Source organism: Sminthopsis crassicaudata, chromosome 3 (genome assembly GCF_048593235.1).
Source record: "Sminthopsis crassicaudata isolate SCR6 chromosome 3, ASM4859323v1, whole genome shotgun sequence".
Classification (NCBI taxonomy): Eukaryota; Metazoa; Chordata; class Mammalia; order Dasyuromorphia; family Dasyuridae; genus Sminthopsis; species Sminthopsis crassicaudata.
Window position 1 is genome coordinate 595,385,552 of NC_133619.1, and position 11,129 is coordinate 595,396,680.

The following is an 11,129-nucleotide window of genomic DNA, read 5'->3' on the forward strand; positions in this document are numbered from 1 at the left end:
TTCTATAAAAGGCAATAAGATCTGTAAAACCTTTTCTTTATTAAAACTGTGCTGGGCAATGCTGGCATTATTATCCCCATTTTACTGAAAAGAGACATGAAGGAACTTGTCCATTGTCACAGAGTCAGTGGCAGAGTAAAACACAAAGTTTTTTGTGTTTTCTGACTCTAAGTCTAGCTGCCTTTGTACTACATCATTTTACCAGGGATCCAAAAGTCAAGTGTTCTAACTCCCAATCCTGTGTTCTTTTCTCGATAATGAGTGAATGGCTGTTAGATATGAAATGGTGGAGTTCAAAGGAAAGTCTACAGAGAAAATGGATTTGATCTGTTCCCCAACCTCAGCCAGCTTAGGATGCTTTCATATGTCTCCAGAATTGATATCTATTTTAGACTTACTTTTTCCTTCCTTTCCTTTTTTCTTCTCTCCCTCCCTTCTTCCCTTCCTTCCCTCCTCCCTCTTTCTCTCTCTTTCTCAACCTTCCTCCCACCCTTATTCCTTTTTCTTCCTTCCTTTCTTCCTTCTTTCCTTCCTCCCACCCTCCCTTCCTCCCTTCTTTCTTCCTTTCTTCCTTCCCTCCTTCCTTCCTTCCTTCCTTCCTTTTTCTTTCTTCCTTCCTTCCTTTTTCTTTCTTTCTTTCTTTCTTTCTTTCTTTCTTTCTTTCTTTCTTTCTTTCTTTCTTTCTTTCTTTCTTTCTTTCTTTCTTTCTTTCTTTCTTTCTTTCTTTCTTTCTTTCTTTCTTTCTTTCTTTCTTTCTTTCTTTCTTTTCTTTTCTTTTCTTTTCTTTCCCTTCCTAGAGTAGAAATAGAAAAATCAAAACATGGAAGTTTTAACCTATCCTGATTTTCTGACCTGGCCCAATCTATTCCATCTTGGGTAGCCAAGAGATGACTACTTTTGATTCAAAGTGCTCTCCTAAAACTCCTAAAAACCAAACCTCATGAGCCTTCACAAATTAGTTTGAACTTATGTTTATAGGTCCTAGGGTAAGAATGCTTGCCCTGAGAGCAGAAAAAGTCTCAGCTCTGGGCCCTCCTTCTCTCAAGCCAGATCTCAGCTCTAGGTGTTGGGTTTTGTCTCCTTTTAGCAACTTCTCTCAACCTTGTTGGACTCTGTGGCCTGAGGACCTTCTCCCTTGAATGTTGTCATGTGCTTTTGTTGCAAGATAGTATGACCAATGATGGGGAAGGAGAGAAAAATCATCTCTTCCTTTGCTAGTTTCTCTAAGAAGCTTAAAGGAAAAGATGAAGAGCAAATTTAAGAGCTTAAGGTTCTTCTCTCTATCTAGTTGGCTGCCTAAGAATGGGATTCACTTCTTAATCTTTTTTTTTTTTATTTCTTTTTGCTGAGGCAATTGGGATTAAGTGACTTGCCCAGGCTCACACAGCTAGGAAGTGTTAAGTGTCTGAGGTTGGATTCTAACTCAGGTCCTCCTGACTTCAAGGCTAGTGTTCTATCCACTGTGCCATCTAGCTGCCCCCATTTCTTAATCTAATCACAAAAGAAATGCCTGTTACTTTCAGCCAATATCTAGGAGTTCCCTGAATTCATGAATTACTACAGCAGAGTTGCTGATGGAAAGTGGGGAGCTACTTGGAAATTTCAGGTCCCCAGCCCACTAGAAAGGAAAACTCTGGGGGGAAGTTTAGCACTCAGCTCTCCAATTCTCCAAGAAGAGGGAAGATCACTCCAGACACTCAAGGGGAATTGTATGAGGATTTCTATGAAGAAAGAACTTACAAATCCTGCAGTCTCATGAATTCTGATTTATTTTCATGAATTATTTTCCTTTGTCATACATGTACTCTCTACATGTGTCTCACTACCATTGTTCTCCAAGTCTGTGCTCACTCTTTCCATGCTAGTGAGGTTTATGTAAAGAATGTTTAATTGCTAATATGCTTAATCGAATTATTTAACATTATGCTTAATACCTACCATTTTTACTATATTGTTTTAGTAAATGACCTTGATAAAAGTTAATTATGTCTTCTGCTTAACTGTTTGTGGGAAGAGCACCAATGGGGGCTTGGAGACTATCTAGTGGAAGGAGGAGCCACCTACAGGATTACATTTAGAAGCAGGGGTAGCAAATACCTTTTGGGAAACCTTCGGGTGAGTGTGAGAGTTCTATTTTAAAAGAGGTACTCTATACTTACATTGAACTTTCAGTCTATTAATGATCCCAGGGCTCCATTTTACTGTGTCTCAGAGCCATAGGCACAAGACACGCTAAATGTCTGTTCAGAGTAGGGCATAACAGACATCTAGGGACAGTGGGATGCTGTTGCTGGGTGGGCTGCCACGGGTGAAGGGATAGTAAGCCAGGCCTGGCCAGGAAGGGGTGCTGCCAGTAGTAGGGGATTGGAAAGAGGGAACAGAGAAGCCGCCATCTGGTATCTTCCTATTTTTCTAATTATTCTTGCTAAATAGTCACTAGGCTCAATTGTTTTCATGCTGCTGAAAAAATAAAAGTGCTGTCAATATCCCTCTAATTTTCATCACTCTGGGGCAAAGGCCCGCCCTAGTTACAGCTGTTAAACCCTCTCCCCCCAATCTTTTTCAAAAGAACTATTGTCTAAGGGATGATGAAATGTGCTTTCTACCTCTCAGCAAAAGGGAGATGGAGTAGAGATGCACTAGGAGAGGCACATTTTTAGACAAGGCCAATGGGTTGATTTGTCTTGCTTGGCTATACTCTTTGTTAAAAGAAGAAGGTTTATATTTCGGGGTTGGGAAAGGGAATTGGTGGGTAGTTACAGTGATGTAAGAAAACAAGAAAAAAAGAGAGCATCAATGAAACATCCTACCCAAGTCTCGCTCACTCTGTACTTGTTCTATTGATTTTTTAAATCCAAATTCAGGGACAGTGGAAGACGGAAACAGATTGGGACAGGACCTGTGATATCGCTGGCATAGAGAATTCCTAGCTGAGAAAACTTCCTCTGTGAAGGCCTTTGCCTCCTGGTCTAGGGCAGAGAAAGCTTAAACTTGCCCAGTGTTGGCAGAGGGAAAATATGGAAGGGGAATTGAATGCAAATTTTGTCTTAGAAGCTGACTCATTACCCACAGTTTCACACTAACTCTCATCCTAAACTATGGGCCTTTACTTTGGCCCATAATTCCAAATTGTTGAGCTCTTTCTGGATCCCATTTGCCATTCCCTTTCAGGTCTCCCTCCTCACTTTTTAATTTTTTTATTTTGTCATTTGCAGATCTGAAAATCATGTAACCTATGCCTTCATCTAAGTCACTAGTAAAAATGAAGAACCAGAAATTTAGTAGAAAATGAGACACAAGGAAATCTCAGACAAGGAAGGAAACAATAAGGGAATTCTTAGCTGTCCATGATGATCTGAATTCACCAGACTCAGCTGCTCTGAAATAGCCTGAAATATGGGAGAAAGTTGGCATTCATGATGGCAGGATCTACCTGCTCAGTCAGTATGTGTGTGTGTGTGTGTGTGTGTGTGTGTGTGTGTGTGTGTGTGTGTATACTTTAAAGTTTGCAAACACTTAAATATATTAATTTGATTTCCATAACAACCTTGTAAGATATCCTCATTTTATAAATGAGGAAACTGAGGCGGGGAGTGGTTAAGTGAATTGTCTAGAGTTATACAGCTTATGTGATTGCTAATGTTAATTGTAAATTAATGTTAAAAGGTGGAGGAATTTGAGAAGGAAAAGGAAAAAAGATGAACCAGAGACCTGAGGGTGCTTCCTTAACCTAGAGAAAAGTGTGTGTGTGTGTGTAGATGGTATAAGTGTGAATGTGTGGAATAAAGAATGATTTCATTTTTCAAATATCTGAAAGGCTGTCAAAAACAATAATAATAATTGCCAGCATTTATACAATGCTTTAGGGTTTATAGAGTGCTTTAGAAATGTAACATTTGATCATAATTATATTATAATTATTTATTATTATCCCCAATTTATATATAAGGAAACTGAGATAGGCAGAAAATTGCCCAGGGTCACATGGTTGGTAATTTGAGCTCAGATTTTCTTGATTCCTGATTCAGTGATCTGCTTTATGGGGAAGAACTATCAGATTGGGGATATTTGACCCTAGAAAGGAGAACTGTGAGGAGCAAGTGCAGATTTCAGATTGGATCCTGATGTCAGGGGAAACTTTGAAACTATCTAGAATGGAGTTGTGAAATGATCCAACTATTATGGAAAGCAATTTGGAGCTATGCTCAAAGGGCTAAAAATTGTGTATACCCTTTGAAGCAGCCACTCCTGGGTCTGTATTCCAAGGAAATCATAAAGGAGGAAAAAGGATCCACATGTGCAAAAATGTTTGTGGCAGCAATTTTTGTGGTGGCAATGAATTGGAAAAGGAGTAGAATGGTGGAATTGGGGAATGGTGGAATAAATTGTGGTATATTAAGGTAATGGTATATTATTGTTATAAAAAATGATGAACAAGCTGATTTTAGAAAGGCCAGAAAGATGTACAAGAACTGATGCTGAGCCAAGCAAGCAGAACCAGGAATACATTGTACACAATAACAGCAAGAATGTGTGATGATCAGCTATGACAGACTTGGTTCTCAGTGTTTCAGTGGTTGAAAGCAATCCCAATAGACTGTGGACAGAAAATGCCATCTGCATCCAGAAAAAGAACTATGTAGACTAAATGTAAATAAACACATACTATGTTTACATCTTTTTCTATTTTTTCCCCTCTTCCATGTTTTTTTCCTTTTGTTGTGATTTTTCTCTCCCAACATGATTCATAAAGCAATGTGTATTAAAAATAAATTAAAAAGAGAAACTGTCTAAAAGCGCATGAGGAGAGATTGAATGATGATAAGCCATCATGACCAGGAACAGATTGAAATAGAAGGGACAGAAGTCCCTACCAGCTCTGAGGTCTTGTGATTCCATGAATGAAGAATGACAAATATTGTCCTAAATTCAAAAAAGGGAATGAGATAGTTTCATTAAACTGTATGCCAGTGAATTGACAGTCACTTCCCGGCCAAATTCTACCCTGGATTATTAAAAGCATGGTTTGTAAGCAGCTGGAAAGGAAGGCAGTGATCATTCCCAGCCACTATGGATTCATTAAGGATATTATGCCAAAGAAATTTTCTTTGCTTGATTTTTAAAATAATGAATATAACAAACAAAATAACATTTCAAAATACATAAAACTAAAAGAGGATTGTATATGAAATTGTAAACTTTTGTTAAATTGTTTTAAATTGTATATTGAATTCAGCATGCCTTCTCTCTGCTCTCTCCTGTGTATTTTAAAAAGTTTTATTGCTGCTTTTTTCTTTTTTTTTTTTTTTCATCACTCAACTAACCAATTCCCTCCTTGACAACTCTTGGCCTCCAAAAAAAAGCCTTCCCTTATAACAGGCAAGTGTTATTGTTGTTGTGGTTCAGTTGCATCTGAGTTTTAGTGACCCTGTGAACCATAGCATGCTAATACTATCCACAGGAGTTTTCTTGGCAAAGATACTGGAATGGTTTGTCATCTCCTTCTTCAGTAAATTAAAACAAACAGATTAAGTGACTTGGAAAGGGTTATATAGCCGATGGGTGTCTGAGGCTAGATTTGAATTCAGGTTTTCCTGATTCCAAGTCTAGTGCTATATCCATTGAGCCACTTAACTACTTCCTAACAGGCAAGTACAGTCTAGCAAAACAAATCACATTTTCCATATTTGAAAATGTATCTCATTTTGTACTGTTAGTTTGAAATGTCTCTCCCAAGAAGTAGGAGGGAGTCTGCTTCATCATCACTCTTTGGGAGTCATGATTGGTCTATTACGTCAATGATCTCTTAAATCTTTCAGTGGTTTTTTTCCTTTGTAATATTGAGGTTATTTTATGGATGGTGTATAAATAGTTCTCCTGGTTCTATTTATTTCTCTCTGCAAAATAGAAAATTTCCTAGGTCTCTCTCAATCTGTCATTTGTCATTTATTATGTCACAGTAACAGCATTTCCTTCATATACCATCATTTTGTCCCACTTTTCCCCAACTGATAGTACTCACTTTGTTTCCAGTTTTTTGCCATAATACAAAATTCTGCCATGAATATTTTTGTACTTGAGTCCTTTCCTTTCACCTAGAGGGGGGTAAATGCTCTGTTGTCTTTCAGATGGGTTGAATATTAAAGATACATTATACCTGGATTTCAGTGAGGATTTTAACAAATTCTTCATGGTACAATGTGCAGAGGACATGAGATCTGAGTCCTTAATTTCTGCATGATCTTAGGTAACTTCTTTAGGTCTCATATTCCTCACCTGTAAAACAATTTTTTTTGGTTTGTAAAATAAATTAATTGGACTACATGATCTCCAAAACTGTAATACTGTAATATTCTTATGGACGGAAGGAGAGATATGGATTGTATGATACTGTAAAGAGGGAATATTTAGGACAATCCTTGATCAGCATGGTGAGGTTCCCAATTAACTTGATAGCATTGTAGGTTGTGGACCTTTAAAGCCTATGGGGCCACCTCTCTATGGAGAATATGAGCATTCCCACCAGCACCTTGTTTAGAGGACATGGGGAATTGCTGATTCATTTTAAGTGACTGGGGCTGTAGGGATTGCCTGTTTGTGACAGGCTAAAAAGGAAAGCAACCACTCATTTTCAACCCTTTGCCCATTTTTGATTTTTCTCAGTTCAAAAGGCAATCTGGTGCACAACAGAACAGTCCTGTGGAAAAGGGAAGCCTGTTCTTGTATGGGGTCTTTTTCTAAGAACTGGAAATAAGTATTTTGTGGCAAGAGCCCATGGGACATGGCACATATTTACACTAGGCCTGAAGAAGGAGCAACTGAGAGAGGTTCTGCTTAGCGAAAGAAGGTACATAGCAGAGGTACAAATCTTGCAGGAGCACATGGCAAAATCTTGCCTTATGAATGTGATTCCTGAGTCCCCAACCTTCTGTGCAGAAGGTGGGGCATTTTAAAATTCTTAAGTGTCATGATACCAGAATCTAGACTCCAAATATGAGAAAGAAGACTTCCTGGCTGGAACCAGCCTTGGAGGTTATCTCCCAAGTAACCCCAAGTTTGAGAAGTCATCAATACAAGAGCTCAGGATTTGAACTATCCAGAGAGAGAAGTGGATTTCCTAATGCATCATTCTTATTAAAGAAAGAAGATTGACCACATAGTATGGAGAATAATGAATGTGTTCTTTGAGTTGGGGAAGCAAGAGATCGAATCTGGCTATAAATCTGTTTCTGTGAGTTGTTGGACAGTGTAGGTTTGAGGTGTTAAGAATTGTTTGGTCAGCAGGCTCCAAGGCTCCCTCTGGGGAGAGATTAAACTATAGGGTATTGCTTTAAGTCTTAGAGAGAAAACCCTAAAAACTTTGGGAAAGTGAGAGTCACTGGAATATCAAAGGATTGTCATTGGGATAACCCCAAGTTTCATTTTCTTCTGAGGGGAGTTTACTATTTGAGAAGTTAATGTGTTTCTGTATCTATTTTGGGATTTCCGTGAATTCTTTCTATCACCTGCATATTTTGTGAAGTGAATTAAATTCTTTGGTTCAATATACATTTAATATCTTGAGTTGTTATATTGGAGAAATATACACATGAGTTACCTGGATATACTGGAAGATTTTCCATGAACTCTACATTGTTTCTTGAATGTGATCCTTCATCTCCCAATTCTGAGTATTTTTACTGGATCTTTCCCATTCCTAGAATTCCTCTGTCCTGATTTCCATTTCCTAGTTTCTTTGACTTTCTTCAAATTTCAGTGAAAATTCCATCTTCTGTAAGATTTTCCCATCCTCCTTAAATGCGATTACTTTCCATTTATCCTGTATATATCTATTTGTACATACTTGTTCGCATTTTATTTCCTCTCTTCTCTCTTGCATTATTAGATTGTGAACTCTGCTGAGTGCAAAAATTCCTTTGTTTTCTTTTTGCTTTTATTTGTATCCCCAGTAAGCACAGTACCTAGCTTATCTTAGGTGTTTAACAAATGCTTGTTTATTTGATTTAAATTGGTGACTCTTATCATTGCTTTTTTCTTCATTTCTATGGGGAGTCCCAAAGTTCAAATGAATTGATCAAATTCTCTAATATTATAAACCATTTTATTCAGGGCCCTACATATTGGGGAGGGGCAGGAGAAGAAAGAACAACTGGAAAAGCCAGAAGAGACATATGTTATCACAACTGGCTAAACAGGACAGCTGAACTGTAGTAACAGGATGACAGACAATTCTAATGAGAGTCCTAGCTTATCTATCAGCTCCCAGGCAGCAGAAAAAAGCAAAAAGAGGCCAGTGTTCTGAGTTGTCCTAAAACAGCCCTTATGAGGCATCCTGTTTTGAGAGTATTGACTGGTGAAATGGCAGAAGAAACAAATGAGACCTCAGTGAGACACTGTAATGTGGTTTAGGGCACCTGGATCCCCCAAAGACTTTCTCAACATGTCTATGTTTATTACCCTCAGTTGTGTGAATTTGTGGGGAAAGACATTTATCCTCTCAGGACTTCAATTTCCTTTCCTTTAAATTAAGGATCATTCAGTTCTAATGGACGTGGCTTTTTTCAATGCGAAATGATTCAGGCCAGTTACAATGATTTGTGACAGAGAGCCATCTGCACCCAAAGAGAGTTACATGGAGACTGAATGTGGATCACAACTTAGAATTTTCACCTTTTTGTTGTTATTTGCTTGTTTTTTTCTTTATCATTTTTTCCCTTTTTGGCCTGATTTTTCTTGTGCACATAATTATCTTGTATGATAATTGTGGAAATACGTACAGAAGAATTGCACATATTTAACATATATTAGACTACTTGCTGTCTAAGGGAGGGAGTAGGGGGAAGGCAGGGAGAAAAATATTTGAAACACAAGGTTGCAAAAAAATAGTGAATGTTGAAAACTATCTATGCATGTTTTGAAAACAAAAAGCTTCAACAAATTTTTAATTGAGGATCATTGATATCCTCCCATCTCTGAATCCCACAAATTTAACTGTGGTCCTATTAAGTATGTGAATACCAAAAAGTAGAGGAATGATGCATCAGGGTCATGCCATCTACTGAGCCTTTTCTTCTCTAATCTCTCCTGTCTCCCTATCTGATGATCCTAACTACAAGAGGAAAACCAAAACAGTGGCCAGAAGCCAAGGGAGGGGAAAGAAGGAAGGAGTGTCCTGAGAACAGGTTAGGGATGAGAACTAAAGAAGACTTGGAATTTGGCAAGGTAATTAGTGATCTAGGAGTTATGGTTTCACGAGACAGGTGGAGGCCGCTGCCAAGTTGTAGGGGGGTGGGAACAGAGGATGATGCTGTCTTTTGAGGGGCATTATAAAGTAGAAGATGAGGTTCTGGGTCTGCAATTAGGAAATCTGAGTTCAAATACTATCTCAGTGATTTTTAGGCTGTGTGAACATGTTCATGTCTTTCACCTCTCAGTTTCTTTTTTTGTAAAATGGATGTTAGAATACTGGTACTCTGCCTAACTAGTTAGTTCACAGTGCTGCTGTGGGACAGCTCTTTGTAAACCTTACAGGTTTGTGTAAATGAGAGTGACTATTATAAGGTGGGATAACAGTGCAAACCAGGCCATGCTATATGACAGAAATTGATGGAGAGGTTGAATAAGGGAGATGTAGAAAAAATGGGTGGCTTTCCCGTCTCACAGCAGAGAGGGGGACTACTAGGGCAGGATGTTGTAATACATTCTTTGTTGCCTTTACTGTTTTGGGTGTTTTGCTTAATTATTTTTTCTAGTTACTAAAGAATGTTAAGTCTGTATGCTCAAAAAGTTATCAAACTCTGCATGCCCTTTGAACCAGCAGTGTTACTACTGGGCTTATATCCCAAAGGGATTTTAAAGAAGGGAAAGGGACCCACATGTGCAAAAATGTTTGTGGCAGCCCTCTTTGTGGTGGCCAGAAACTGGAAACTGAGTGGATGCCCCTCAATTGGAGAATGGCTGAATAAATTGTGGCATATGAATATTATGGAATATTATTGTTCTGTAAGAAATGATCAGCAGAATGATTTTAGAAAGGCCTGGAGAGAGTTACATGAACTGATGCTGAGTGAAGTGAGCAGGACCAGGAGATCACTGTACACTTCAACAACAATACTATATAATGATTAATTCTGATGGACGTGGCCCTCTCCAACAATGAGATGAACCAAATCAGTTCCAATAGAGCAGTAATGAACTGAACCAGCTATACCCAGCGAAAGAACTCTGGGAGATGACTATGAACCACTACATAGAATTCCCAATCCCTCTATTTTTGTCCTCCTGCATTTTGGATTTCCTTCGCAGGCTAATTGTGCACTATTTCAAAGTCTTTTTGGACAGCAAAACAACTGTTTGGACATGGATACATATATTGTATTTAACATATACTTTAACATATTTAATATGTATTGGTCAACCTGCCATCTGGGGGAGCGGGTGGGGGGAAGGAAGAGAAAAGTTGGAACAAAAACTTTTGAAAGGATCAATGCTGAAAAACTACCCATGCATATATCTTGTAAATAAGACGCTATAATAAAAAAAGAATATTAAGTCTGGAAAGGGGGGAAAGAGGGCAATTCCTACAGAAACCAGAAATGCAAAAACAAAAGGTCTAATATGACTTATTTCTACCTCTGAATTTAATCCTCCCATACCCTCCTCAGTGAAGTATACCTTGCAACGAAGAGGAGGAAAAAAACCAGGTCGTCAGAACCATGTAGCACATTAACCCTGCCGGACCAGATATGTAGAATTCCATACCCATTGCCCCCCACCTCTGAGGAGGCAGGGGCTCTCCTTTGACCACTGAAATTACACAGCAATAAACCTTATGAGGATTTTTTTTTTGTTGGATAGATTGAGGAAATTCTCTCCCATTCTCATCTCCCCCCTCCTACGCTCCTCCCAGGAGCTCTCTCTCGTTCCCTTTCCTCCTCCATCCTCCCACCAACTCAACTAAAAAAGTGGACCTGTTGTTCTGGGGAGTGGCCAGAAGGGGGAGTGGGCAGATCACAGCCGTCGTCGCCTAGGACCGGAACGGAATGAGGTTCGCCCTCGGGATGACATTTGGGTCCAGTTGTGAGGATGGAGCCCTGGGAATGTGATGTGCGAGGTTTACTCTGAAGCAC